At 46.6% G+C, this 27,202-nt stretch overlaps 31 non-coding genes across 31 annotated transcripts; 18 read left to right on the top strand and 13 right to left on the bottom strand.

The window, feature by feature from the left end:
• Window positions 1-418: 418 nt before the first annotated feature.
• Window positions 419-491, bottom strand: TRNAK-UUU (transfer RNA lysine (anticodon UUU)). Its single transcript has one exon. It is a non-coding gene; the product is annotated as a tRNA-Lys (tRNA).
• A 297-nt stretch (window positions 492-788) lies between these two features.
• On the bottom strand, window positions 789-861 carry TRNAK-CUU (transfer RNA lysine (anticodon CUU)). The gene has a single exon. It is a non-coding gene; the product is annotated as a tRNA-Lys (tRNA).
• Window positions 862-968: 107 nt separating this feature from the next.
• On the top strand, window positions 969-1,039 carry TRNAG-GCC (transfer RNA glycine (anticodon GCC)). The gene has a single exon. It is a non-coding gene; the product is annotated as a tRNA-Gly (tRNA).
• Window positions 1,040-1,900: 861 nt separating this feature from the next.
• Window positions 1,901-1,973, bottom strand: TRNAK-UUU (transfer RNA lysine (anticodon UUU)). The gene has a single exon. It is a non-coding gene; the product is annotated as a tRNA-Lys (tRNA).
• Window positions 1,974-2,080: 107 nt separating this feature from the next.
• On the top strand, window positions 2,081-2,151 carry TRNAG-GCC (transfer RNA glycine (anticodon GCC)). The gene has a single exon. It is a non-coding gene; the product is annotated as a tRNA-Gly (tRNA).
• Window positions 2,152-3,011: 860 nt separating this feature from the next.
• Window positions 3,012-3,084, bottom strand: TRNAK-UUU (transfer RNA lysine (anticodon UUU)). The gene has a single exon. It is a non-coding gene; the product is annotated as a tRNA-Lys (tRNA).
• Window positions 3,085-3,191: 107 nt separating this feature from the next.
• On the top strand, window positions 3,192-3,262 carry TRNAG-GCC (transfer RNA glycine (anticodon GCC)). The gene has a single exon. It is a non-coding gene; the product is annotated as a tRNA-Gly (tRNA).
• Window positions 3,263-4,303: 1,041 nt separating this feature from the next.
• Window positions 4,304-4,374, top strand: TRNAG-GCC (transfer RNA glycine (anticodon GCC)). The gene has a single exon. It is a non-coding gene; the product is annotated as a tRNA-Gly (tRNA).
• A 1,411-nt stretch (window positions 4,375-5,785) lies between these two features.
• On the top strand, window positions 5,786-5,856 carry TRNAG-GCC (transfer RNA glycine (anticodon GCC)). The gene has a single exon. It is a non-coding gene; the product is annotated as a tRNA-Gly (tRNA).
• An 861-nt stretch (window positions 5,857-6,717) lies between these two features.
• TRNAK-UUU (transfer RNA lysine (anticodon UUU)) lies at window positions 6,718-6,790 on the bottom strand. Its single transcript has one exon. It is a non-coding gene; the product is annotated as a tRNA-Lys (tRNA).
• Window positions 6,791-6,897: 107 nt separating this feature from the next.
• On the top strand, window positions 6,898-6,968 carry TRNAG-GCC (transfer RNA glycine (anticodon GCC)). The gene has a single exon. It is a non-coding gene; the product is annotated as a tRNA-Gly (tRNA).
• Window positions 6,969-7,828: 860 nt separating this feature from the next.
• Window positions 7,829-7,901, bottom strand: TRNAK-UUU (transfer RNA lysine (anticodon UUU)). Its single transcript has one exon. It is a non-coding gene; the product is annotated as a tRNA-Lys (tRNA).
• Window positions 7,902-8,008: 107 nt separating this feature from the next.
• On the top strand, window positions 8,009-8,079 carry TRNAG-GCC (transfer RNA glycine (anticodon GCC)). Its single transcript has one exon. It is a non-coding gene; the product is annotated as a tRNA-Gly (tRNA).
• A 1,041-nt stretch (window positions 8,080-9,120) lies between these two features.
• On the top strand, window positions 9,121-9,191 carry TRNAG-GCC (transfer RNA glycine (anticodon GCC)). The gene has a single exon. It is a non-coding gene; the product is annotated as a tRNA-Gly (tRNA).
• A 2,136-nt stretch (window positions 9,192-11,327) lies between these two features.
• Window positions 11,328-11,398, top strand: TRNAG-GCC (transfer RNA glycine (anticodon GCC)). The gene has a single exon. It is a non-coding gene; the product is annotated as a tRNA-Gly (tRNA).
• Window positions 11,399-13,191: 1,793 nt separating this feature from the next.
• TRNAG-GCC (transfer RNA glycine (anticodon GCC)) lies at window positions 13,192-13,262 on the top strand. The gene has a single exon. It is a non-coding gene; the product is annotated as a tRNA-Gly (tRNA).
• Window positions 13,263-13,562: 300 nt separating this feature from the next.
• TRNAG-GCC (transfer RNA glycine (anticodon GCC)) lies at window positions 13,563-13,633 on the top strand. The gene has a single exon. It is a non-coding gene; the product is annotated as a tRNA-Gly (tRNA).
• Window positions 13,634-16,185: 2,552 nt separating this feature from the next.
• Window positions 16,186-16,256, top strand: TRNAG-GCC (transfer RNA glycine (anticodon GCC)). Its single transcript has one exon. It is a non-coding gene; the product is annotated as a tRNA-Gly (tRNA).
• Window positions 16,257-16,551: 295 nt separating this feature from the next.
• On the top strand, window positions 16,552-16,622 carry TRNAD-GUC (transfer RNA aspartic acid (anticodon GUC)). The gene has a single exon. It is a non-coding gene; the product is annotated as a tRNA-Asp (tRNA).
• A 1,040-nt stretch (window positions 16,623-17,662) lies between these two features.
• TRNAG-GCC (transfer RNA glycine (anticodon GCC)) lies at window positions 17,663-17,734 on the top strand. Its single transcript has one exon. It is a non-coding gene; the product is annotated as a tRNA-Gly (tRNA).
• A 118-nt stretch (window positions 17,735-17,852) lies between these two features.
• On the bottom strand, window positions 17,853-17,925 carry TRNAK-CUU (transfer RNA lysine (anticodon CUU)). Its single transcript has one exon. It is a non-coding gene; the product is annotated as a tRNA-Lys (tRNA).
• Window positions 17,926-20,454: 2,529 nt separating this feature from the next.
• Window positions 20,455-20,527, bottom strand: TRNAK-CUU (transfer RNA lysine (anticodon CUU)). The gene has a single exon. It is a non-coding gene; the product is annotated as a tRNA-Lys (tRNA).
• Window positions 20,528-20,629: 102 nt separating this feature from the next.
• TRNAG-GCC (transfer RNA glycine (anticodon GCC)) lies at window positions 20,630-20,700 on the top strand. Its single transcript has one exon. It is a non-coding gene; the product is annotated as a tRNA-Gly (tRNA).
• Window positions 20,701-21,758: 1,058 nt separating this feature from the next.
• On the bottom strand, window positions 21,759-21,831 carry TRNAK-UUU (transfer RNA lysine (anticodon UUU)). The gene has a single exon. It is a non-coding gene; the product is annotated as a tRNA-Lys (tRNA).
• A 107-nt stretch (window positions 21,832-21,938) lies between these two features.
• Window positions 21,939-22,009, top strand: TRNAG-GCC (transfer RNA glycine (anticodon GCC)). Its single transcript has one exon. It is a non-coding gene; the product is annotated as a tRNA-Gly (tRNA).
• Window positions 22,010-22,864: 855 nt separating this feature from the next.
• Window positions 22,865-22,937, bottom strand: TRNAK-CUU (transfer RNA lysine (anticodon CUU)). The gene has a single exon. It is a non-coding gene; the product is annotated as a tRNA-Lys (tRNA).
• A 477-nt stretch (window positions 22,938-23,414) lies between these two features.
• TRNAS-GCU (transfer RNA serine (anticodon GCU)) lies at window positions 23,415-23,485 on the top strand. The gene has a single exon. It is a non-coding gene; the product is annotated as a tRNA-Ser (tRNA).
• An 862-nt stretch (window positions 23,486-24,347) lies between these two features.
• Window positions 24,348-24,420, bottom strand: TRNAK-UUU (transfer RNA lysine (anticodon UUU)). Its single transcript has one exon. It is a non-coding gene; the product is annotated as a tRNA-Lys (tRNA).
• Window positions 24,421-25,088: 668 nt separating this feature from the next.
• Window positions 25,089-25,161, bottom strand: TRNAK-UUU (transfer RNA lysine (anticodon UUU)). The gene has a single exon. It is a non-coding gene; the product is annotated as a tRNA-Lys (tRNA).
• A 1,039-nt stretch (window positions 25,162-26,200) lies between these two features.
• On the bottom strand, window positions 26,201-26,273 carry TRNAK-UUU (transfer RNA lysine (anticodon UUU)). Its single transcript has one exon. It is a non-coding gene; the product is annotated as a tRNA-Lys (tRNA).
• Window positions 26,274-26,380: 107 nt separating this feature from the next.
• TRNAG-GCC (transfer RNA glycine (anticodon GCC)) lies at window positions 26,381-26,451 on the top strand. The gene has a single exon. It is a non-coding gene; the product is annotated as a tRNA-Gly (tRNA).
• Window positions 26,452-27,202: the final 751 nt, after the last annotated feature.

Raw genomic sequence — 27,202 nt, 5'->3', positions numbered from 1 at the left:
AGTATACACTGTTCCACATACAATGGTACAGGAAGAGAAAAAAACAACTGCCCAACATGGAGTTCAAATACATGACCCTAAGATTAATAGTCTTATGCTCTAGCGACTGTGCTAGTCGGGCTTGGTTACGTAGGCTTGGAGGTGATGGCAAGGCAAGGCATCCTGACACTCCTGCTTTGTATTATACACTAAAGTACATGAGTAAGTGTAAAACTAGGCATCTGTGGAGCATTGGTGGTTCAGTGGTAGAATTCTCGCCTGCCACGCGTGAGGCCCGGAATCGATTCCCGGCCAATGTAGTCCTGAGTTTTTGCTGATATGGCAGTGTATTTTGTGAAAGTGAGGACAGCCATTTGCGCTGTTGTGGTGCAAGTATACAGTGTTCCACATACAATGGTACAGGAAAAGAAAAAACATCTGCCCAACGTGGGGCTCGAACCCACGACCCTGAGATTAAAAGTCTCATGCTCTACCGACTGAGCTAGCCAGGCTAGGTTGAAAATGTATGGAGGTGATGGCAAGGCAAGGCATCCTGACACTCCTGCTTTGTTTCATACACTAAAGTACACGAGTAAGTGTAAAGTTAAATATCTTTGGAGCATTGGTGGTTCAGTGGTAGAATTCTCGCCTGCCACGTGGGAGGCCCGGAATCGATTCCCGGCCAATGCAGTCCTGAGTTTTTGCTGATATGGCAGTGTATTTTGTGAAAGTGAGGACAGCCATTTGCGCTGTTGTGGTGCAAGTATACAGTGTTCCACATACAATGGTACAGGAAAAGAAAAAACATCCGCCAAACGTGGGGCTCGAACCCACCACCCTGAGATTAAGAGTCTCATACTCTACCGACTGAGCTAGCCAGGCTTGGTTGAGATTGTATGGAGGTGATGGCAAGGCAAGGCATCCTGACACTCCTGCTATGTTTCATACACTAAAGTACACGAGTAAGTGTAAAGTTAAGTATCTGTGGAGCATTGGTGGTTCAGTGGTAGAATTCTCGCCTGCCACGCGGGAGGCCTGGGTTCGATTCCCGGCCAATGCAGTCCTGAGTTTTCGCTGATATGGCAGTGCATTTTGTGAAAGTGAGGACAGCCATTTGCGCTGTGGTGGTGTAAGTTGACAGTGTTCCACATACAATGGTACAGGAAAAGAAAAAAAACACCCGCCCAATGTGGGGCTCGAACCCACGACCCTGAGATTAAGAGTTTCATGCTTTACCGACTGAGTTAGCAATGCTTGGTAACCGAGGAGTTGTGGTGATGGCAAGGCAAGGCATCCTGACTCTCCTACTTTGTTTTGTACACTAAAGTACATGAGTAAGTCTAAAATTAAGCATATGTGGATCATTGGTGGTTCAGTGGTAGAAATCTAGCCGGCCACGTGGGAGGCCGGGTTCAATTCCCGGTCAATACATTCCTGAGTTTTTGCTGATAGGGCAGTGCATTTTGTGAAAGTGAGGACAGCCATTTGCGCTGTGGTGATGCAAGTATACACTGTTCCACATACAATGGTACAGGAAGAGAAAAAAACAACTGCCCAACATGGCGCTCAAATACATGACCCTAAGATTAATAGTATTATGCTCTAGAGACTGTGCTAGTCGGGCTTGGTTACGTAGGTTTGGAGGTGATGGCAAGGCAAGGCAACCTGACACTCCTGCTTTGTTTTATACACTAAAGTACATGAGTAAGTGTAAAATTAAGCATCTGTGGAGCATTGGTGGTTCAGTGGTAGAATTCTCGCCTGCCACGCGTGAGGCCCGGAATCGTTTCCCGGCCAATGCAGTCCTGAGTTTTTGCTGATATGGCAGTGTATTTTGTGAAAGTGAGGACAGCCATTTGCGCTGTGGTGGTGCAAGTATACAGTGTTCCACATACAATGGTACAGGAAAAGAAAAAACATCCGCCCAACGTAGGGCTCGAACCCACGACCCTGAGATTAAAAATCTCATGCTCTACCGACTGAGCTAGCCAGGCTTGGTTGAGAATGTATGGAGGTGATGGCAAGGCAAGGCATCCTGACACTCCCGCTTTGTTTCATACACTAAAGTACACGAGTAAGTGTAAAATTAAGTATCTGTGGAGCATTGGTGGCTCAGTGGTAGAATTCTCGCCTGCCACGCGGGAGGCCCGGGTTAGATTCCCGGCCAATGCAGTCCTGAGTTTTTGCTGATATGGCAGTGCATTTTGTGAAAGTGAGGACAGCCATTTGTGCTGTGGTGGTGCAAGTTGACAGTGTTCCACATACAATGGTACAGGAAAAGAAAAAAAACATCCGCCCAATATGGGTCTCGAAACCACAACCCTGAGATTAAGAGTCTCATGCTTTACCGACTGAGTTAGCAATGCTTGGTAACCGAGGAGTTGTGTGATGGCAAGGCAAGGCATCCTGACTCTCCTGCTTTGTTTTGTACACCAAAGTACATGAGTAAGTCTAAAATTAAGCATCTGTGGATCATTGGTGGTTCAGTGGTAGAAATCTAGCCGGCCACGTGGGAGGCCGGGTTCAATTCCCGGTCAATACATTCCTGAGTTTTTGCTGATAGGGCAGTGCATTTTGTGAAAGTGAGGACAGCCATTTGCGCTGTGGTGATGCAAGTATACACTGTTCCACATACAATGGTACAGGAAGAGAAAAAAACAACTGCCCAACATGGAGTTCAAATACATGACCCTAAGATTAATAGTCTTATGCTCTAGCGACTGTGCTAGTCGGGCTTGGTTACGTAGGCTTGGAGGTGATGGCAAGGCAAGGCATCCTGACACTCCTGCTTTGTTTTATACACTAAAGTACATGAGTAAGTGTAAAACTAGGCATCTGTGGAGCATTGGTGGTTCAGTGGTAGAATTCTCACCTGCCACGCGTGAGGCCCGGAATCGATTCCTGGCCAATGCAGTCCTGAGCTTTTGCTGATATGGCAGTGTATTTTGTGAAAGTGAGGACAGCCATTTGCGCTGTTGTGGTGCAAGTATACAGTGTTCCACATACAATGGTACAGGAAAAGAAAAAACATCCGCCCAACGTGGGGCTCGAACCCACGACCATGAGATTAAAAATCTCATGCTCTACCGACTGAGCTAGCCAGGCTTGGTTGAGAATGTATGGAGGTGATGGCAAGGCAAGGCATCCTGACACTCCTGCTTTGTTTCATACACTAAAGTACACGAGTAAGTGTAAAATTGAGTATCTGTGGAGCATTGGTGGTTCAGTGGTAGAATTCTCGCCTGCCACGCGGGAGGCCCGGGTTCGATTCCCGGCCAATGCAGTCCTGAGTTTTTGCTGATATGGCAGTGCATTTTGTGAAAGTGAGGACAGCCATTTGCGCTGTGGTGGTGCAAGTTGACAGTGTTCCACATACAATGGTACAGGAAAAGAAAAAAAACATCCGCCCAATGTGGGGCTCGAACCCACGACCCTGAGATTAAGAGTCTCATGCTTTACCGACTGAGTTAGCAATGCTTGGTAACCGAGGAGTTGTGGTGATGGCAAGGCAAGGCATCCTGACTCTCCTGCTTTGTTTTGTACACTAAAGTACATGAGTAAGTCTAAAATTAAGCATCTGTGGATCATTGGTGGTTCAGTGGTAGAAATCTAGCCGGCCACGTGGGAGGCCGGGTTCAATTCCCGGTCAATACATTCCTGAGTTTTTGCTGATAGGGCAGTGCATTTTGTGAAAGTGAGGACAGCCATTTGCGCTGTGGTGATGCAAGTATACACTGTTCCACATACAATGGTACAGGAAGAGAAAAAAACAACTGCCAAACATGGCGCTCAAATACATGACCCTAAGATTAATAGTCCTATGCTCTAGAGACTGTGCTAGTCGGGCTTGGTTACGTAGGCTTGGAGGTGATGGCAAGGCAAGGCATCCTGACACTCCTGCTTTGTTTTATACACTAAAGTACATGAGTAAGTGTAAAATTAGGCATCTGTGGAGCATTGGTGGTTCAGTGGTAGAATACTCGCCTGCCACGCGTGAGGCCCGGAATCGATTCCCAGCCAATGCAGTCCTGAGTTTTTGCTGATATGGCAGTGTATTTTGTGAAAGTGAGGACAGCCATTTGCGCTGTAGTGGTGCAAGTATACAGTGTTCCACATACAATGGTACAGGAAAAGAAAAAACATCCGCCTAAAGTGGGGCTCTAACCCACGACCCTGAAATTAAGAGTCTCATGCTCTACTGACTGAGCTAGCCAGGCTTGGTTGAGAATGTATGGAGGTGATGGCAAGGCAAGGCATCCTGACACTCCTGCTTTGTTTCATACACTAAAGTACACGAGTAAGTGTAAAATTAAGTATCTGTGGAGCATTGGTGGTTCAGTGGTAGAATTCTCGCCTGCCACGCGAGAGGCCTGGGTTAGATTCCCGGCCAATGCAGTCCTGAGTTTTTGCTGATAGGGCAGTGCATTTTGTGAAAGTGAGGACAGCCATTTGCGCTGTGGTGGTGCAAGTTGACAGTGTTCCACATACAATGGTACAGGAAAAGAAAACAAACATCCGCCCAATGTGGGGCTCGAACCCACGACCCTGCAATTAAGAGTCTCATGCTTTACCGACTGAGTTAGCAATGCTTGGTAACCGAGGAGTTGTGGTGATGGCAAGGCAAGGCATCCTGACTCTCCTGCTTTGTTTTGTACACTAAAGTACATGAGTAAGTCTAAAATTAAGCATCTGTGGATCATTGGTGGTTCAGTGGTAGAAATCTAGCCGGCCACGTGGGAGGCCGGGTTCAATTCCCGGTCAATACATTCCTGAGTTTTTGCTGATAGGGCAGTGCATTTTGTGAAAGTGAGGACAGCCATTTGCGCTGTGGTGATGCAAGTATACACTGTTCCACATACAATGGTACAGGAAGAGAAAAAAACAACTGCCCAACATGGAGTTCAAATACATGACCCTAAGATTAATAGTCTTATGCTCTAGCGACTGTGCTAGTCGGGCTTGGTTACGTAGGCTTGGAGGTGATGGCAAGGCAAGGCATCCTGACACTCCTGCTTTGTTTTGTACACTAAAGTACATGAGTAAGTCTAAAATTAAGCATCTGTGGATCATTGGTGGTTCAGTGGTAGAAATCTAGCCGGCCACGTGGGAGGCCGGGTTCAATTCCCGGTCAATACATTCCTGAGTTTTTGCTGATAGGGCAGTGCATTTTGTGAAAGTGAGGACAGCCATTTGCGCTGTGGTGATGCAAGTATACACTGTTCCACATACAATGGTACAGGAAGAGAAAAAAACAACTGCCCAACATGGAGTTCAAATACATGACCCTAAGATTAATAGTCTTATGCTCTAGCGACTGTGCTAGTCGGGCTTGGTTACGTAGGCTTGGAGGTGATGGCAAGGCAAGGCATCCTGACACTCCTGCTTTGTATTATACACTAAAGTACATGAGTAAGTGTAAAACTAGGCATCTGTGGAGCATTGGTGGTTCAGTGGTAGAATTCTCGCCTGCCACGCGTGAGGCCCGGAATCGATTCCCGGCCAATGTAGTCCTGAGTTTTTGCTGATATGGCAGTGTATTTTGTGAAAGTGAGGACAGCCATTTGCGCTGTTGTGGTGCAAGTATACAGTGTTCCACATACAATGGTACAGGAAAAGAAAAAACATCCACCAAACGTGGGGCTCGAACCCACCACCCTGAGATTAAGAGTCTCATACTCTACCGACTGAGCTAGCCAGGCTTGGTTGAGATTGTATGGAGGTGATGGCAAGGCAAGGCATCCTGACACTCCTGCTATGTTTCATACACTAAAGTACACGAGTAAGTGTAAAGTTAAGTATCTGTGGAGCATTGGTGGTTCAGTGGTAGAATTCTCGCCTGCCACGCGGGAGGCCTGGGTTCGATTCCCGGCCAATGCAGTCCTGAGTTTTCGCTGATATGGCAGTGCATTTTGTGAAAGTGAGGACAGCCATTTGCGCTGTGGTGGTGTAAGTTGACAGTGTTCCACATACAATGGTACAGGAAAAGAAAAAAAACACCCGCCCAATGTGGGGCTCGAACCCACGACCCTGAGATTAAGAGTTTCATGCTTTACCGACTGAGTTAGCAATGCTTGGTAACCGAGGAGTTGTGGTGATGGCAAGGCAAGGCATCCTGACTCTCCTACTTTGTTTTGTACACTAAAGTACATGAGTAAGTCTAAAATTAAGCATATGTGGATCATTGGTGGTTCAGTGGTAGAAATCTAGCCGGCCACGTGGGAGGCCGGGTTCAATTCCCGGTCAATACATTCCTGAGTTTTTGCTGATAGGGCAGTGCATTTTGTGAAAGTGAGGACAGCCATTTGCGCTGTGGTGATGCAAGTATACACTGTTCCACATACAATGGTACAGGAAGAGAAAAAAACAACTGCCCAACATGGCGCTCAAATACATGACCCTAAGATTAATAGTATTATGCTCTAGAGACTGTGCTAGTCGGGCTTGGTTACGTAGGTTTGGAGGTGATGGCAAGGCAAGGCAACCTGACACTCCTGCTTTGTTTTATACACTAAAGTACATGAGTAAGTGTAAAATTAAGCATCTGTGGAGCATTGGTGGTTCAGTGGTAGAATTCTCGCCTGCCACGCGTGAGGCCCGGAATCGTTTCCCGGCCAATGCAGTCCTGAGTTTTTGCTGATATGGCAGTGTATTTTGTGAAAGTGAGGACAGCCATTTGCGCTGTGGTGGTGCAAGTATACAGTGTTCCACATACAATGGTACAGGAAAAGAAAAAACATCCGCCCAACGTAGGGCTCGAACCCACGACCCTGAGATTAAAAATCTCATGCTCTACCGACTGAGCTAGCCAGGCTTGGTTGAGAATGTATGGAGGTGATGGCAAGGCAAGGCATCCTGACACTCCCGCTTTGTTTCATACACTAAAGTACACGAGTAAGTGTAAAATTAAGTATCTGTGGAGCATTGGTGGCTCAGTGGTAGAATTCTCGCCTGCCACGCGGGAGGCCCGGGTTAGATTCCCGGCCAATGCAGTCCTGAGTTTTTGCTGATATGGCAGTGCATTTTGTGAAAGTGAGGACAGCCATTTGTGCTGTGGTGGTGCAAGTTGACAGTGTTCCACATACAATGGTACAGGAAAAGAAAAAAAACATCCGCCCAATATGGGTCTCGAAACCACAACACTGAGATTAAGAGTCTCATGCTTTACCGACTGAGTTAGCAATGCTTGGTAACCGAGGAGTTGTGTGATGGCAAGGCAAGGCATCCTGACTCTCCTGCTTTGTTTTGTACACTAAAGTACATGAGTAAGTCTAAAATTAAGCATCTGTGGATCATTGGTGGTTCAGTGGTAGAAATCTAGCCGGCCACGTGGGAGGCCGGGTTCAATTCCCGGTCAATACATTCCTGAGTTTTTGCTGATAGGGCAGTGCATTTTGTGAAAGTGAGGACAGCCATTTGCGCTGTGGTGATGCAAGTATACACTGTTCCACATACAATGGTACAGGAAGAGAAAAAAACAACTGCCCAACATGGAGTTCAAATACATGACCCTAAGATTAATAGTCTTATGCTCTAGCGACTGTGCTAGTCGGGCTTGGTTACGTAGGCTTGGAGGTGATGGCAAGGCAAGGCATCCTGACACTCCTGCTTTGTTTTATACACTAAAGTACATGAGTAAGTGTAAAACTAGGCATCTGTGGAGCATTGGTGGTTCAGTGGTAGAATTCTCACCTGCCACGCGTGAGGCCCGGAATCGATTCCTGGCCAATGCAGTCCTGAGCTTTTGCTGATATGGCAGTGTATTTTGTGAAAGTGAGGACAGCCATTTGCGCTGTTGTGGTGCAAGTATACAGTGTTCCACATACAATGGTACAGGAAAAGAAAAAACATCCGCCCAACGTGGGGCTCGAACCCACGACCATGAGATTAAAAATCTCATGCTCTACCGACTGAGCTAGCCAGGCTTGGTTGAGAATGTATGGAGGTGATGGCAAGGCAAGGCATCCTGACACTCCTGCTTTGTTTCATACACTAAAGTACACGAGTAAGTGTAAAATTGAGTATCTGTGGAGCATTGGTGGTTCAGTGGTAGAATTCTCGCCTGCCACGCGGGAGGCCCGGGTTCGATTCCCGGCCAATGCAGTCCTGAGTTTTTGCTGATATGGCAGTGCATTTTGTGAAAGTGAGGACAGCCATTTGCGCTGTGGTGGTGCAAGTTGACAGTGTTCCACATACAATGGTACAGGAAAAGAAAAAAAACATCCGCCCAATGTGGGGCTCGAACCCACGACCCTGAGATTAAGAGTCTCATGCTTTACCGACTGAGTTAGCAATGCTTGGTAACCGAGGAGTTGTGGTGATGGCAAGGCAAGGCATCCTGACTCTCCTGCTTTGTTTTGTACACTAAAGTACATGAGTAAGTCTAAAATTAAGCATCTGTGGATCATTGGTGGTTCAGTGGTAGAAATCTAGCCGGCCACGTGGGAGGCCGGGTTCAATTCCCGGTCAATACATTCCTGAGTTTTTGCTGATAGGGCAGTGCATTTTGTGAAAGTGAGGACAGCCATTTGCGCTGTGGTGATGCAAGTATACACTGTTCCACATACAATGGTACAGGAAGAGAAAAAAACAACTGCCCAACATGGCGCTCAAATACATGACCCTAAGATTAATAGTCCTATGCTCTAGAGACTGTGCTAGTCGGGCTTGGTTACGTAGGCTTGGAGGTGATGGCAAGGCAAGGCATCCTGACACTCCTGCTTTGTTTTATACACTAAAGTACATGAGTAAGTGTAAAATTAGGCATCTGTGGAGCATTGGTGGTTCAGTGGTAGAATACTCGCCTGCCACGCGTGAGGCCCGGAATCGATTCCCAGCCAATGCAGTCCTGAGTTTTTGCTGATATGGCAGTGTATTTTGTGAAAGTGAGGACAGCCATTTGCGCTGTAGTGGTGCAAGTATACAGTGTTCCACATACAATGGTACAGGAAAAGAAAAAACATCCGCCTAAAGTGGGGCTCTAACCCACGACCCTGAAATTAAGAGTCTCATGCTCTACTGACTGAGCTAGCCAGGCTTGGTTGAGAATGTATGGAGGTGATGGCAAGGCAAGGCATCCTGACACTCCTGCTTTGTTTCATACACTAAAGTACACGAGTAAGTGTAAAATTAAGTATCTGTGGAGCATTGGTGGTTCAGTGGTAGAATTCTCGCCTGCCACGCGAGAGGCCTGGGTTAGATTCCCGGCCAATGCAGTCCTGAGTTTTTGCTGATAGGGCAGTGCATTTTGTGAAAGTGAGGACAGCCATTTGCGCTGTGGTGGTGCAAGTTGACAGTGTTCCACATACAATGGTACAGGAAAAGAAAACAAACATCCGCCCAATGTGGGGCTCGAACCCACGACCCTGCAATTAAGAGTCTCATGCTTTACCGACTGAGTTAGCAATGCTTGGTAACCGAGGAGTTGTGGTGATGGCAAGGCAAGGCATCCTGACTCTCCTGCTTTGTTTTGTACACTAAAGTACATGAGTAAGTCTAAAATTAAGCATCTGTGGATCATTGGTGGTTCAGTGGTAGAAATCTAGCCGGCCACGTGGGAGGCCGGGTTCAATTCCCGGTCAATACATTCCTGAGTTTTTGCTGATAGGGCAGTGCATTTTGTGAAAGTGAGGACAGCCATTTGCGCTGTGGTGATGCAAGTATACACTGTTCCACATACAATGGTACAGGAAGAGAAAAAAACAACTGCCCAACATGGAGCTCAAATACATGACCCTAAGATTAATAGTCTTATGCTCTAGCGACTGTGCTAGTCGGGCTTGGTTACGTAGGCTTGGATGTGATGGCAAGGCAAGGCATCCTGACACTCCTGCTTTGTTTTATACACTAAAGTACATGAGTAAGTGTAAAATTAGGCATCTGTGGAGCATTGGTGGTTCAGTGGTAGAATACTCGCCTGCCACGCGTGAGGCCCGGAATCGATTCCCAGCCAATGCAGTCCTGAGTTTTTGCTGATATGGCAGTGTATTTTGTGAAAGTGAGGACAGCCATTTGTGCTGTTGTGGTGCAAGTATACAGTGTTCCACATACAATGGTACAGGAAAAGAAAAAACATCCGCCCAAAGTGGGGCTCTAAACCACGACCCTGAGATTAAGAGTCTCATGCTCTACTGACTGAGCTAGCCAGGCTTGGTTGAGAATGTATGGAGGTGATGGCAAGGCAAGGCATCCTGACACTCCTGCTTTGTTTCATACACTAAAGTACACGAGTAAGTGTAAAATTATGCATCAGTGGAGCATTGGTGGTTCAGTGGTAGAATTCTCGCCTGCCATGTGGGAGGCCCGGAATCGATTCCCAGCCAATGCAGTCCTGAGTTTTTGCTGATATGGCAGTGTATTTTGTGAAAGTGAGGACAGACATTTGCGCTGTGGTGGTGCAAGTATACAGTGTTCCACATACAATGGTACAGGAAAAGAAAAAACATCCGCCCAAAGTGGGGCTCGAACCCACGACCCTGAGATTAAGAGACTCATGCTCCACCGACTGAGTTAGCCAGGCTTGGTAACGGAGCAGTGGAGGTGATGGCAAGGCAAGGCATCCTGACTCTCCTGCTTTGTTTTGTACACTAAAATATACGAGTAAGTCTAAAATTAAGCATCTGTGGATCATTGGTGGTTCAGTGGTAGAAATCTAGCCTGCCACGCGGGAGGCCGGGTTCAATTACCGGCCAATACATTCCTGAGTTTTTGCTGATATGGCAGTGCATTTTGTGAAAGTGAGGACAGCCATTTGCGCTGTGGTGATGCAAGTATACACTGTTCCACATACAATGGAATGGTACAGAAAGAGAAAAAAAACAACTGTTCAACATGGAGCTCAAATACATGACCCTAAGATTAAGAGTCTTATGCTCTAGCGACTGTGCTAGTCAGGCTTGGTTATGTAGGCATGGAGGTGAAGGCAAGGCATCCTGACACTCCTGCTTTGTTTTATACACTAAAGTACACGAGTAAGTGTACAATTAGGCATCCGTGGAGCATTGGTGGTTCAGTGGTATAATTCTCGCCTGCCACGCGGGAGTCCCGTGTTCGATTCCTGGCCCATGCAGTCCTGAGTTTTTGCTGATATGGCAGTGCATTTTGTGAAAGTGAGGAAAGCCATTTGCGCTGTGGTGGTGCAAGTAAACGGTACAGGAAGAGAAAAAAACAACTGCCCAACATGGAACTCAAATACATGACCCTAAGATTAAGAGTCTTATGTTCTAGCGACTGTGCTAGTCGGGCTTGGTTACGTAGGCTTGGAGGTGATGGCAAGGTAAGGCATCCTGACACTCCTGCTTTGTTTTATACACTAAAGTACATGAGTAAGTGTAAAATTATGCATCAGTGGAGCATTGGTGGTTCAGTGGTAGAATTCTCACCTGCCATGTGGGAGGCCCGGGTTCGATTCCCGGCCAATGCAGTCCTGAGATTTTGCTGATATGGCAGTGCATTTTGTGAAAGTGAGGACAGCCATTTGCGCTGTGGTGGTGCAAGTATACAGTGTTCCACATACAATGGTACAGGAAAAGAAAAAAAACATCCTGCCAATGTGGGGCTCGAACCCACAACCCTGAGATTAAGAGTCTCATGCTCCACCGACTGAGTTAGCCAGGCTTGGTAACGGAGCAGTTGAGGTGATGGCGAGGCAAGGCATTCTGACTCTCCTGCTTTGTTTTGTACTCAAAAGTACATGAGTAAGTCTAAAATTAAGCATCTGTGGATCATTGGTGGTTCAGTGGTAGAAGTCTAGCCTGCCACGTGGGAGGCCGGGTTTAATTCCCGGCCAATACATTCCTGAGTTTTTGCTGATATGGCAGTGCATTTTGTGAAAGTGAGGACAGCCATTTGCGCTGTGGTGATGCAAGTATACACTGTTCCACATACAATGGAATGGTACAGAAAGAGAAAAAAAACAACTGTTAAACTTGGAGCTCAAATACATGACCCTAAGATTAAGAGTCTCATGCTCTAGCGACTGTGCTAGTCGGGCTTGGTTACGTAGGCTTGGAGGTGATGGCAAGGTAAGGCATCCTGACACTCCTGCTTTGTTTTATACACTAAAGTACATGAGTAAGTGTAAAATTATGCATCTGTAGAGCATTGGTGGTTCAGTGGTAGAATTCTAGCTTGCCATGTGGGAGGCCTGGGTTCGATTCAATGCCAATGTAATCCTGAGTTTTTGCTGATATGACAGTGCATTTTGTGAAAGTGAGGACAGCCATTTGCGCTGTGGTGGTGCAAGTATACAGTGTTCCACATACAATGGTACAGAAAAAGAAAAAAAAACATCCGGCCAACGTGAGGCTCGAACCCACGACCCTGAGATTAATAGACTCATGCTCCACCGACTGAGTTAGCCAGGCTTGGTAACGGAGCAGTGGAGGTGATGGCAAGGCAAGGCATCCTGACTCTCCTGCTTTGTTTTGTACACTAAAATTAACGACTAAGTCTAAAATTAAGCATCTGTGGATCATTGGTGGTTCAGTGGTAGAAATCTAGCCTGCCACGCGGGAGGCCGGGTTCAATTACCGGCCAATACATTCCTGAGTTTTTGCTGATATGGCAGTGCATTTTGTGAAAGTGAGGACAGCCATTTGCGCTGTGGTGATGCAAGTATACACTGTTCCACATACAATGGAATGGTACAGAAAGAGAAAAAAAACAACTGTTAAACTTGGAGCTCAAATACATGACCCTAAGATTAAGAGTCTTATGCTCTAGCGACTGTGCTAGTCAGGCTTGGTTTTGTAGGCATGGAGGTGAAGGCAAGGCCTCCTGACACTCCTGCTTTGTTTTATACACTAAAGTACACGAGTAAGTGTAAAATTAGGCATCCGTGGAGCATTGGTGGTTCAGTGGTATAATACTCGCCTGCCACGCGGGAGTCCCGTGTTCGATTCCTGGCCAATGCAGTCCTGAGTTTTTGCTGATATGGCAGTGCATTATGTGAAAGTGAGGAAAGCCATTTGCGCTGTGGTGGTGCAAGTAAACATTGTTCCACATACAATGGTACAGGAAGAGAAAAAAAACAACTGCCCAACATGGAGCTCAAATACATGACCCTAAGATTAAGAGTCTTATGTTCTAGCGACTGTGCTAGTCGGGCTTGGTTACGTAGGCTTGGAGGTGATGGCAAGGTAAGGCATCCTGACACTCCTGCTTTGTTTTATACACTAAAGTACATGAGTAAGTGTAAAATTATGCATCAGTGGAGCATTGGTGGTTCAGTGGTAGAATTCTCGCCTGCCATTTGGGAGGCCCGGGTTCGATTCCCGGCCAATGCAGTCTTGAGTTTTTGCTGATATGGCAGTGCATTTTGTGAAAGTGAGGAAAGCCATTTGCGCTGTGGTGGTGCAAGTAAACATTGTTCCACATACAATGGTACAGGAAGAGAAAAAAACAACTGCCCAACATGGAGCTCAAATACATGACCAAAAGATTAAGAGTCTTATGTTCTAGCGACTGTGCTAGTCGGGCTTGGTTACGTAGGCTTGGAGGTGATGGCAAGGTAAGGCGTCCTGACACTCCTGCTTTGTTTTATACACTAAAGTACATGAGTAAGTGTAAAATTATGCATCAGTGGAGCGTTGGTGATTCAGTGGTAGAATTCTCGCGTGCCATGTGGGAGGCCCGGGTTCGATTCCCGGCCAATGCAGTCTTGAGTTTTTGCTGATATGGCAGTGCATTTTGTGAAAGTGAGGACAGCCATTTGCGCTGTGGTGGTGCAAGTATACAGTGTTCCACATACAATGGTACAGGAAAAGAAAAAAAAAACATCCTTCCAATGTGGGGCTCGAACCCACAACCCTGAGATTAAGAGTCTCATGCTCCACCGACTGAGTTAGCCAGGCTTGGTAACGGAGCAGTTGAGGTGATGGCAAGGCAAGGCATTCTGACTCTCCTGCTTTGTTTTGTACTCAAAAGTACATGAGTAAGTCTAAAATTAAGCATCTGTGGATCATTGGTGGTTCAGTGGTAGAAATCTAGCCTGCCACGTGGGAGGCCGGGTTCAATTCCCGGCCAATACATTCCTGAGTTTTTGCTGATATGGCAGTGCATTTTGTGAAAGTGAGGACAGCCATTTGCGCTGTGGTGATGCAAGTATACACTGTTCCACATACATTGGTACAGGAAGAGAAAAAAACAACTGCCCAAAATGGAGCTCAAATACATGACCCTAAGATTAAGAGTCTTATGCTCTAGCGACTGTGCTAGTCGGGATTGGTTACGTAGGCTTGGAGGTGATGGCAAGGTAAGGCATCCTGACACTCCTGCTTTGTTTTATACACTAAAGTACATGAGTAAGTGTAAAATTATGCATCTGTAGAGCATTGGTGGTTCAGTGGTAGAATTCTCGCCTGCCATGTGGGAGGCCTGGGTTCGATTCCCTGTCAATGTAGTCCTGAGTTTTTGCTGATATGGCAGTGCATTTTGTGAAAGTGAGGACAGCCATTTGCGCTGTGGTGGTGCAAGTATACAGTGTTCCACATACAATGGTACAGAAAAAGAAAAAAAAACATCCGGCCAACGTGTGGCTCGAACCCACGACCCTGAGATTAAGAGACTCATGCTCCAACCGACTGAGTTAGCCAGGCTTGGTAACGGAGCAGTGGAGGTGATGGCAAGGCAAGGCATCCTGACACTCCTGCTTTGTTTTGTACACTAAAATTAACGACTAAGTCTAAAATTAAGCATCTGTGGATCATTGGTGGTTCAGTGGTAGAAATCTAGAAATTTCTAGAAATCTAGAAATCTATCACGCGGGAGGCCGGGTTCAATTACCGGCCAATACATTCCTGAGTTTTTGCTGATATGGCAGTGCATTTTGTGAAAGTGAGGACAGCCATTTGCGCTGTGGTGATGCAAGTATACACTGTTCCACATACAATGGAATGGTACAGAAAGAGAAAAAAAACAACTGTTAAACTTGGAGCTCAAATACATGACCCTAAGATTAAGAGTCTTATGCTCTAGCGACTGTGCTAGTCAGGCTTGGTTATGTAGGCCTGGAGGTGAAGGCAAGGCATCCTGACACTCCTGCTTTGTTTTATACACTAAAGTACACGAGTAAGTGTAAAATTAGGCATCCGTGGAGCATTGGTGGTTCAGTGGTATAATTCTCGCCTGCCACGCGGGAGTCCCGTGTTCGATTCCTGGCCAATGCAGTCCTGAGTTTTTGCTGATATGGCAGTGCATTTTGTGAAAGTGAGGAAAGCCATTTGCGCTGTGGTGGTGCAAGTAAACATTGTTCCACATACAATGGTACAGTAAGAGAAAAAAACAACTGCCCAACATGGAGCTCAAATACATGACCCTAAGATTAAGAGTCTTATGTTCTAGCGACTTTGCTAGTCGGGCTTGGTTACGTAGGCTTGGAGGTGATGGCAAGGTAAGGCATCCTGACACTCCTGCTTTGTTTTATACACTAAAGTACATGAGTAAGTGTAAAATTATGCATCAATGGAGCGTTGGTGGTTCAGTGGTAGATTTCTCGCCTGCCATGTGGAAGGCCTGGGTTCGATTCCTGGCCAATGCAGTCCTGAGTTTTTGCTGATATGGCAGTGCATTTTGTGAAAGTGAGGACAGCCATTTGCGCTGTGGTGGTGCAAGTATACAGTGTTCCACATACAATGGTACAGGAAAAGAAAAAAAACATCCTGCCAATGTTGGGCTCGAACCCACAACCCTGAGATTAAGAGTCTCATGCTCCACCGACTGAGTTAGCCAGGCTTGGTAATGGAGCAGTTGAGGTGATGGCAAGGCAAGGCATTCTGACTCTCCTGCTTTGTTTTGTACACAAAAGTACATGAGTAAATCTAAAATTAAGCATCTGTGGATCATTGGTGGTTCAGTGGTAGAAATCTAGCCGGCCACGTGGGAGGCCGGGTTCAATTCCCGGCCAATACATTCCTGAGTTTTTGCTGATATGGCAGTGCATTTTGTGAAAGTGAGGACAGCCATTTGCGCTGTGGTGCTGCAAGTATACAGTGTTCCACATACATTGGTACAGGAAGAGAAAAAAACAACTGCCCAAAATAGAGCTCAAACACATGACCCTAAGATTAAGAGTTTTATGCTCTAGCGACTGTGCTAGTCGGGCTTGGTTACGTATGCTTGGAGGTGATGGCAAGGGAAGGCATCCTGACACTCCTGCTTTGTTTTATACACTAAAGTACATGAGTAAGTGTAAAATTATGCATATGTGGAGCATTGGTGGTTCGGTGGTAGAATTCTCGCCTGCCATGTGGGAGGCCTGGGTTCGATTCCCAGCCAATGCAGTCCTGAGTTTTTGCTGATATGGCAGTGCATTTTGTGAAAGTGAGGAAAGCCATTTGCGCTGTGGTGGTGCAAGTAGACATTGTTCCACATACAATCGTACAGGAAGAGAAAAAAACAACTGCCCAACATGGAGCTCAAATACATGACCCTAAGATTAAGAGTCTTATGCTCTAGCGACTGTGCTAGTCGGGCTTAGTTACGTAGGCTTGGAGGTGATGGCAAGGCATCCTGACATTCCTGCTTTGTTTTACACACTAAAATACATGAGTAAGTGTAAAATCAGGCATCTGTGGAGCATTGGTCGTTCAGTGGTAGAATTCTCGCCTGTCACGCGGGAGGCCCGGAATCGATTCCCGGCCAATGCAGTCCTGAGTTTCTGCTGATATGGCAGTGCATTTTGTGAAAGTGAGGACAGCCATTTGCACTGTGGTGATGCAAGTATACACTGTTCCGCATACAATGGTACAGGAAGAGAAAAAAACAACTGCCCAACATGGAGCTCAAATACATGACCCTAAGATTAAGAGACTTATGCTCTAGCGACTGTGCTAGTCGGGCTTGGTTACGTAGGCTTGGAGGTGATGGCAAGGTAGGCATCCCGACACTTCTGCTTTGTTTTATACACTAAAGTACATGAGTAAGTGTAAAATTAGGCATCTGTGGAGCATTGGTGGTTCAGTGGTAGAATTCTCGCCTGCCACGTGGGAGGCCCAGGTTCGATTCCCTGCCAATGCAGTCCTGAGTTTTTGCTGATATGGCAGTGCATTTTGTGAAAGTGAGAACAGCCATTTGCGCTGTGGTGGTGCAAGTATACAGTGTTCCACATACAATGGTACAGGAAAAGAAAAAAAACATCCTGCCAATGTGGGGCTCGAACCCACAACACTGAGATTAAGAGTCTCATGCTCCACCGACTGAGTTAGCCAGGCTTGGTAACGGAGCAGTTGAGGTGATGGCAAGGCAAAGCATTCTGACTCTCCTGCTTTGTTTTGTACCCAAAAGTACATGAGTAAGTCTAAAATTAAGCATCTGTGGATCATTGGTGGTTCAGTGGTAGAAACCTAGCCTACCACGTGGGAGGCCGGGTTCAATTCCCGGCCAATACATTCCTGAGTTTTTGCTGATATGGCAGTGCATTTTGTGAAAGTGAGGACAGCCATTTGCACTGTGGTGATGCAAGTATACACTGTTCCGCATACAATGGTACAGGAAGAGAAAAAAACAACTGCCCAACATGGAGCTCAAATACATGACCCTAAGATTAAGAGACTTATGCTCTAGCGACTGTGCTAGTCGGGCTTGGTTACGTAGGCTTGGAGGTGATGGCAAGGTAGGCATCCTGACACTTCTGATTTGTTTTATACACTAAAGTACATGAGTAAGTGTAAAATTAGGCATTTGTGGAGCATTGGTGGTTCAAGTGGTAGAATTCTCGCCTGCCACGTGGGAGGCCTGGGTTCGATTCCCGGCCAATGCGGTCCTGAGTTTTTGCTGATATGGCAGTGCATTTTGTGAAAGTGAGGACAGCCATTTGCGCTGTGGTGCAAGTATACAGTGTTCCACATACAATGGTATAGGATAAGAAAAAAAACATCCGCCCAACGTGGGGCTCGAACCCACGACCCTGAGATTAAGAGTCTCATGCTCTACCGACTGAGTTAGCCAGGCTTGGTAACAGAGCAGTTGAGGTGATGGCAAGGCAAGGCATCCTGACTCTCCTGCTTTGTTTTGTACACTAAAGTACACGAGTAAGTCTAAAATTAAGTATCTGTGGATCATTGGTGGTCCAGTGGTAGAAATCTAGCCTGCCACGTGGGAGGCCGGGTTCAATTCCCGGCCAATACATTCCTGAGTTTTTGCTGATATGGCAGTGCATTTTATGAAAGTGAGGACAGCCATTTGCGCTGTGGTGATTCAAGTATACACTGTTCCGCATACAATAGTACAGGAAGAGAAAAAAACAACTGCCCAACATGGAGCTCAAATACATGACCCTAAGATTAAGAGTCTTATGCTCTAGCGACTGTGCTAGTCGGGCTTGGTTACGTAGGCTTGGAGGTGATGGCAAGGTAAGGCATCCTGACACTCCTGCTTTGTTTTATACACTAAAGTACATGAGTAAGTGAACAATTAGGCATCCGTGGAGCATTGGTGGTTCAGTGGTAGAATTCTCGCCTGCCATGTGGGAGGCCCGGGTTCGATTCCCAGCAATTGCAGTCCTGAGATTTTGCTGATATGGCAGTGCATTTTGTGAAAGTGAGGACAGCCATTTGCGCTGTGGTGGTGCAAGTATACAGTGTTCCACATACAATGATACAGGAAAAGAAAAAAAACATCCGCCCAATGTGGGGCTCGAACCCACGACCCTGAGATTAACAGTCTCATGCTCCACCGACTGAGTTAGCCAGGCTTGGTAACGGAGCAGTTGAGGTGATGGCAAGGTAAGGCATCCTGACTCTCCTGCTTTGTTTTGTACACTAAAATACACGAGTAAGTCTAAAATTAGGCATCTGTGGATCACTGGTGGTTCAGTGGTAGAAATCTAGCCTGCCACGTGGGATGCCATGTTCAATTCCCGGCCAATACATTCCTGAGTTTTTGCTGATATGGCAGTGCATTTTGTGAAAGTGAGGACAGCCATTTGCGCTATGGTGATGCAAGTGTACACTGTTCCACATACAATGGTACAGGAAGAGAAAAAAACAACTGCCCAAAATGGAGCTCAAATACATGACCCTAAGATTAAGAGTCTTATGCTCTAGCGACTGTGCTAGTCGGGCTTGGTTACGTAGGCTTGGAGGTGATGGCAAGGTAAGGCATCCTGACACTCCTGCTTTGTTTTATACACTAAAGTACATGAGTAAGTGTAAAATTATGTATCCGTGGAGCATTGGTGGTTCAGTGGTAGAATTCTCACCTGCCATGTGGGAGGCCTGGGTTCGATTCCCTGCCAATGTAGTCCTGAGTTTTTGCTGATATGGCAGTGCATTTTGTGAAAGTGAGGACAGCTATTTGCGCTGTGGTGGTGCAAGTATACAGTGTTCCACATACAATGGTACAGGAAAAGAAAAAAAAACATCCGGCCAACGTGGGGCTCGAACCCACGACCCTGAGATTAAGAGACTCATGCTCCACCGACTGAGTTAGCCAGGCTTGGTAACGGAGCAGTGGAGGTGATGGCAAGGCAAGGCAAGGCATCCTGACTCTCCTGCTTTGTTTTGTACACTAAAATATACGAGTAAGTCTAAAATTAAGCATCTGTGGATCATTGGTGGTTCAGTGGTAGAAATCTAGCCTGCCACGCGGGAGGCCGGGTTCAATTACCGGCCAATACATTCCTGAGTTTTTGCTGATATGGCAGTGCATTTTGTGAAAGTGAGGACAGCCATTTGCGCTGTGGTGATGCAAGTATACACTGTTCCACATACAATGGAATGGTACAGAAAGAGAAAAAAAACAACTGTTCAACATGGAGCTCAAATACATGACCCTAAGATTAAGAGTCTTATGCTCTAGCGACTGTGCTAGTCAGGCTTGGTTATGTAGGCATGGAGGTGAAGGGAAGGCATCCTGACACTCCTGCTTTGTTTTATACACTAAAGATCACGAGTAAGTGTAAAATTAGGCAGCCGTGGAGCATTGGTGGTTCAGTGGTATAATTCTCGCCTGCCACGCGGCAGTCATGTGTTCGATTCCTGGCCAATGCAGTCCTGAGTTTTTGCTGATATGGCAGTGCATTTTGTGAAAGTGAGGAAAGCCATTTGCGCTGTGGTGGTGCAAGTAAACATTGTTCCACATACAATGGTACAGGAAGAGAAAAAAACAACTGCCCAACATGGAGCTCAAATACATGACCCTAAGATTAAGAGTCTTATGCACTAGCGACTGTGCTAGTCGGGCTTGGTTACGTAGGCATGGAGGTAATGGCAAGGCAAGGCATCCTGACACTTCTGCTTTGTTTTATACACTAAAGTACATGAGTAAGTGTAAAATTAGGCATCTGTGGAGCATTGGTGGTTCAGTGGTAGAATTCTCGCCTGCCACGCGTGAGGCCCGGAATCGATTCCCGGCCAATGCAGTCCTGAGTTTTTGCTGATATGGCAGTGTATTTTGTGAAAGTGAGGACAGCCATTTGCGCTGTGGTGGTGCAAGTATACAGTGTTCCACATACAATGGTACAGGAAAAGAAAAAACATTCGCCCAATGTGGGGCTCGAACCCACGACCCTGAGATTAAGAGTCTCATGCTCTACCGACTGAGCTAGCCAGGCTTGGTTGAGAATGTATGGAGGTGATGGCAAGGCATCCTGACACTCCTGCTTTGTTTCATACACTAAAGTACACGAGTAAGTGTAAAATTAAGTATCTGTGGAGCATTGGTGGTTCAGTGGTAGAATTCTCGCCTGCCACGCGGGAGGCCTGGGTTCGATTCCCGGCCAATGCAGTCCTGAGTTTTTGCTGATATGGCAGTGCATTTTGTGAAAGTGAGGACAGCCATTTGCGCTGTGGTGGTGCAAGTTGACAGTGTTCCACATACAATGGTACAGGAAAAGAAAAAAAACATCCGCCCAATGTGGGGCTCGAACCCACGACCCTGAGATTAAGAGTCTCATGCTTTACCGACTGAGTTAGCAATGCTTGGTAACCGAGGAGTTGTGGTGATGGCAAGGCAAGGCATCCTGACTCTCCTGCTTTGTTTTGTACACTAAAGTACACGAGTAAGTCTAAAATTAAGCATCTGTGGATCATTGGTGGTTCAGTGGTAGAAATCTAGCCGGCCACGTGGGAGGCCGGGTTCAATTCCCGGTCAATACATTCCTGAGTTTTTGCTGATAGGGCAGTGCATTTTGTGAATGTGAGGACAGCCATTTGCGCTGTGGTGATGCAAGTATACACTGTTCCACATACAATGGTACAGGAAGAGAAAAAAACAACTGCCCAACATGGAGCTCAAATACATGACCCTAAGATTAATAGTCTTATGCTCTAGCGACTGTGCTAGTCGGGCTTGGTTACGTAGGCTTGGATGTGATGGCAAGGCATCCTGACACTCCTGCTTTGTTTTATACACTAAAGTACATGAGTAAGTGTAAAATTAGGCATCTGTGGAGCATTGGTGGTTCAGTGGTAGAATTCTCGCCTGCCACGCGTGAGGCCCGGAATTGATTCCCAGCCAATGCAGTCCTGAGTTTTTGCTGATATGGCAGTGTATTTTGTGAAAGTGAGGACAGCCATTTGCGCTGTGGTGGTGCATGTATACCAGGGCTGGCCAAACCAGTCCTCGAGATCTACCAACAGTTCACATTTTCCAGACCAACTAGCTGGTGCACAGGTGCAGTCATTACTAATTAGGATGTGCTGCATTCATTCCTAACTGACAATTCTACAGATCTCCAGGAGGCCTGGAAAACATGTACTGTTGGTAGATCTCGAGGACCGGTTTGGCCAGCCCTGATGTATACAGTGTTCCACATACAATGGTACAGGAAAAGAAAAAACATCCGCCCAACGTGGGGATCGAACCCACGACCATGAGAATAAAAGTCTCATGCTCTACCGACTGAGCTAGCAAGGCTTGGTTGAGAATGTATGGAGGTGATGGCAAGGCAAGGCATCCTGACACTCCTGCTTTGTTTCATACACTAAAGTACACGAGTAAGTGTAAAGTTAAGTATCTGTGGAGCATTGGTGGTTCAGTGGTAGAATTCTCGCCTGCCACGCGGGAGGCCCGGGTTCGATTCCCGGCCAATGCAGTCCTGAGGTTTTGCTGATATGGCAGTGCATTTTGTGAAAGTGAGGACAGCCATTTGCGCTGTGGTGGTGCAAGTTGACAGTGTTCCACATACAATGGTACAGGAAAAGAAAAAAAACATCCGCCCAATGTGGGGCTCGAACCCACTACCCTGAGATTAAGAGTCTCATGCTTTACCGACTGAGTTAGCAATGCTTGGTAACCGAGGAGTTGTGGTGATGGCAAGGCAAGGCATCCTGACTCTCCTGCTTTGTTTTGTACACTAAAGTACATGAGTAAGTCTAAAATTAAGCATCTGTGGATCATTGGTGGTTCAGTGGTAGAAATCTAGCCGGCCACGTGGGAGGCCGGGTTCAATTCCCGGTCAATACATTCCTGAGTTTTTGCTGATAGGGCAGTGCATTTTGTGAAAGTGAGGACAGCCATTTGCGCTGTGGTGATGCAAGTATACACTGTTCCACATACAATGGTACAGGAAGAGAAAAAAACAACTGCCCAACATGGAGCTCAAATACATGACCCTAAGATTAATAGTCTTATGCTCTAGCGACTGTGCTAGTCGGGCTTGGTTACGTAGGCTTGGAGGTGATGGCAAGGCAAGGCATCCTGACACTCCTGCTTTGTTTTATACACTAAAGTACATGAGTAAGTGTAAAATTAGGCATCTGTGGAGCATTGGTGGTTCAGTGGTAGAATTCTCGCCTGCCACGCGTGAGGCCCGGAATCGATTCCCGGCCAATGCAGTCCTGAGTTTTTGCTGATATGGCAGTGCATTTTGTGAAAGTGAGGACAGCCATTTGCGCTGTTGTGGTGTACAGTGTTCCACATACAATGGTACAGGAAAAGAAAAAGCATCCGCCCAACGTGGGGCTCGAACCCACGACCCTGAGATAAAGAGTCTCATGCTCTACCGACTGAGCTAGCCAGGCTTGGTTGAGAATGTATGGAGGTGATGGCAAGGTAAGGCATCCTGACACTCCTGCTTTGTTTCATACACTAAAGTACACGAGTAAGTGTAAAATTAAGTATCTGTGGAGCAATGGTGGTTCAGTGGTAGAATTCTCGCCTGCCATGCGGTAGGCCTGGGTTCGATTCCCTGCCAATGCAGTCCTGAGTTTTTGCTGATATGGCAGTGTATTTTGTGAAAGTGAGGACAGCCATTTGCGCTGTGGTGGTGCAAGTATACAGTGTTCCACATACAATGGTACAGGAAAAGAAAAAACATCCGCCCAAAGTGGGGCTCTAACCCACGACCCTGAGATTAAGAGTCTCATGCTTTACTGACTGAGCTAGCCAGGCTTGGTTGAGAATGTATGGAGGTGATGGCAAGGCAAGGCATCCTGACACTCCTGATTTGTTTCCTACACTAAAGTGCACGAGTAAGTGTAAAATTAAGTATCTGTGGAGCATTGGTGGTTCAGTGGTAGAATTCTCGCCTGCTATGCGGGAGGCCCAGGTTAGATTCCCAGCCAATGCAGTCCTGAGTTTTTGCTGATATGGCAGTGCATTTTGTGAAAGTAAGGACAGCCATTTGCGCTGTGGTGGTGCAAGTTGACAGTGTTCCACATACAATGGTACAGGAAAAGAAAAAAAAACATCCGCCCAATGTGGGGCTCGAACCCACGACCCTGAGATTAAGAGTCTCATGCTCCACCGACTGAGTTAGCAATGCTTGGTAACCGATGAGTTGTGGTGATTATAAGGCAAGGCATCCTGACTTTCCTGCTTTGTTTTGTACACTAAAGTACATGAGTAAGTCTAAAATTAAGCATCTGTGGATCATTGGTGTTTCAGTGGTAGAAATCTAGCCGGCCACGTGGGAGGCGGGGTTCAATTCCCGGTCAATACATTCCTGAGTTTTTGCTGATAGGGCAGTGCATTTTGTGAAAGTGAGGACAGCCATTTGCGCTGTGGTGATGCAAGTATACACTGTTCCACATACAATGGTACAGGAAGAGAAAAAAACAACTGCCCAACATGGAGCTCAAATACATGACCCTAAGATTAATAGTCTTATGCTCTAGCGACTGTGCTAGTCGGGCTTGGTTACGTAGGCTTGGAGGTGATGGCAAGGCAAGGCATCCTGACACTCCTGCTTTGTTTTATACACTAAAGTACATGAGTAAGTGTAAAATTAGGCATCTGTGGAGCATTGGTGGTTCAGTGGTAGAATTTTCGCCTGCCACGCGTGAGGCCCGGAATCAATTCCCGGCCAATGCAGTCCTGAGTTTTTGCTGATATGGCAGTGTATTTTGTGAAAGTGAGGACAGCCATTTGCGCTGTGGTGGTGCAAGTATGCAGTGTTCCACATACAATGGTACAGGAAAAGAAAAAACATCCGCCCAACGTGGGGCTCAAACCCACGACCCTGAGATTAAAAGTCTCATGCTCTACCGACTGAGCTAGCCAAGCTTGGTTGAGAATGTATGGAGGTGATGGCAAGGCAAGGCATCCTGACACTCCTGATTTGTTTCATACACTAAAGTACACGAGTAAGTGTAAAATTAAGTATCTGTGGAGTATTGGTGGTTCAGTGGTAGAATTCTCGCCTGCCACGTGGGAGGCCCGGGTTTGATTCTCGGCCAATGCAGTCCTGAGATTTTGCTGATATGGCAGTGCATTTTGTGAAAGTGAGGACAGCCATTTGCGCTGTGGTGGTGCAAGTTGACAGTGTTCCACATACAATGGTACAGGAAAAGAAAAAAAACATCTGCACAATGTGGGGCTCGAACCCACGACCCTGAGATTAAGAGTCTCATGCTTTACCGACTGAGTTAGCAATGCTTGGTAACTGAGGAGTTGTGGTGATTACAAGGCAAGGCATCCTGACTTTCCTGCTTTGTTTTGTACACTAAAGTACATGAGTAAGTCTAAAATTAAGCATCTGTGGATCATTGGTGTTTCAGTGGTAGAAATCTAGCCGGCCACGTGGGAGGCCGGGTTCAATTCCTGGTCAATACATTTCTGAGTTTTTGCTGATATGGCAGTGTATTTTCTGAAAGTGAGGACAGCCATTTGCGCTGTGGTGGTGCAAGTATACAGTGTTCCACATACAATGGTACAGGAAAAGAAAAAACATCTGCCCAGCGTGGGGCTCAAACCCACGACCCTGAGATTAAAAGTCTCATGCTCTACCGACTGAGCTAGCCAGGCTTGGTTGAGAATATATGGAGGTGATGGCAAGGCAAGGCATCCTGACACTCCTGCTTTGTTTCATACACTAAAGTACACGAGTAAGTGTAAAGTTAAGTATTTGTGGAGCATTGGTGGTTCAGTGGTAGAATTCTAGCCTGCCACGCGGGAGGCCCGGGTTTGATTCCCGACCAATGCAGTCCTGAGTTTTTGCTGATATGGCAGTGCATTTTGTGAAAGTGAGGACAGCCATTTGCGCTGTGGTGGTGCAAGTTGACAGTGTTCCACATACAATGGTACAGGAAAAGAAAAAAAACATCCGCCCAATGTGGGTCTCGAACCCACGACCCTGAGATTAAGAGTCTCATGCTTTACCCACTGAGTTAGCAATGCTTGGTAACCGAGGAGTTGTGGTGATGGCAAGGCAAGGCATCCTGACTCTCCTGCTTTGTTTTGTACACTAAAGTACATGAGTAAGTCTAAAATTAAGCATCTGTGGATCATTGGTGGTTCAGTGGTAGAAATCTAGCCGGCCACGTGGGAGGCCGGGTTCAATTCCCGGTCAATACATTCCTGAGTTTTTGCTGATAGGGCAGTGCATTTTGTGAAAGTGAGAACAGCCATTTGCGCTGTGGTGATGCAAGTATACACTGTTCCACATACAATGGTACAGGAAGAGAAAAAAACAACTGCCCAACATGGAGCTCAAATATATGACCCTAAGATTAAGAGTCTTATGCTCTAGCGACTGTGCTAGTCGGGCTTGGTTACGTAGGCTTGGAGGTGATGGCAAGGCAAGGCATCCTGACACTCCTGCTTTGTTTTATACACTAAAGTACATGAGTAAGTGTAAAATTAGGCATCTGTGGAGCATTGGTGGTTCAGTGGTAGAATTCTCGCCTGCCACGCGTGAGGCCCGGAATCGATTCCCGGCCAATGCAGTCCTGAGTTTTTGCTGATATGGCAGTGTATTTTGTGAAAGTGAGGACAGCCATTTGCGCTGTGGTGGTGCAAGTATACAGTGTTCCACATACAATGGTACAGGAAAAGAAAAAACAACCGCCCAACGTGTGGCTCGAACCCACGACCCTGAGATTAAAAGTCTCATGCTCTACCGACTGAGCTAGCCAGGCTTGGTTGAGAATGTATGGAAGTGATGGCAAGGCAAGGCATCCTGACACTCCTGCTTTGTTTCATACACTAAAGTACACGAGTAAGTGTAAAGGTAAGTATCTTTGGAGCATTGGTGGTTCAGTGGTAGAATTCTCGCCTGCCACGCGGGAGGCCCGGGTTCGATTCCCAGCCAATGCAGTCCTGAGTTTTTGCTGATATGGCAGTGCATTTTGTGAAAGTGAGGACAGCCATTTGCGCTGTGGTGGTGCAAGTTGACAGTGTTCCACATACACTGGTACAGGAAAAGAAAAAAACCATCCGCCCAATGTGGGGCTCGAACCCACGACCCTGAGATTAAGAGTCTCATGCTTTACCGACTGAGTTAGCAATGCTTGGTAACCGAGGAGTTGTGGTGATGGCAAGGCAAGGCATCCTGACTTTCCTGCTTTGTTTTGTACACTAAAGTACATGAGTAAGTCTAAAATTAAGCATCTGTGGATCAGTGGTGTTTCAGTGGTAGAAATCTAGCCGGCCACGTGGGAGGCCGGGTTCAATTCCCGGTCAATACATTCCTGAGTTTTTGCTGATAGGGCAGTGCATTTTGTGAAAGTGAGGACAGCCATTTGCGCTGTGGTGATGCAAGTATACACTGTTCCACATACAATGGTACAGGAAGAGAAAAAAACAACTGCCCAACATGGAGCTCAAATACATGACCCTAAGATTAATAGTCTTATGCTCTAGCGACTGTGCTAGTCGGGCTTGGTTACGTAGGCTTGGAGGTGATGGCAAGGCAAGGCATCCTGACACTCCTGCTTTGTTTTATACACTAAAGTACATGAGTAAGTGTAAAATTAGGCATCTGTGGAGCATTGGTGGTTCAGTGGTAGAATTCTCGCCTGCCACGCGTGAGGCCCGGAATCGATTCCCGGCCAATGCAGTCCTGAGT

This window comes from Pseudophryne corroboree, chromosome 3 (assembly GCF_028390025.1).
Source record: "Pseudophryne corroboree isolate aPseCor3 chromosome 3, aPseCor3.hap2, whole genome shotgun sequence".
Taxonomy (NCBI): domain Eukaryota; kingdom Metazoa; phylum Chordata; class Amphibia; order Anura; family Myobatrachidae; genus Pseudophryne; species Pseudophryne corroboree.
Note: the sequence above shows the minus strand (reverse complement) of the source record. Positions and strands in the feature narration are given on the sequence as shown.